Genomic DNA, 219 nt, shown 5'->3' on the forward strand with positions numbered 1-219 from the left:
ACTTGGAACCAAGATGCTCAAGTTTCTGCGAGAGGCAACCGGCATCAAGACCAAGGCAGCGACAAAGCATTAGCGGTGAGTGGGAGTGTTAAAATTACACCGCTGAATGCATGTGGATGATTACGGATGCTGATTACGGACATAATGGTAGTCGCTCATTAGTCTAGATAGATAAGTTTACATTTAAGAAGCTTCTAGAATGATCTAGAAAGACAGGCT

This window comes from Plasmopara halstedii (assembly GCF_900000015.1).
Source record: "Plasmopara halstedii genome assembly, contig: Scaffold_2881, whole genome shotgun sequence".
Taxonomy (NCBI): Eukaryota; Oomycota; class Peronosporomycetes; order Peronosporales; family Peronosporaceae; genus Plasmopara; species Plasmopara halstedii.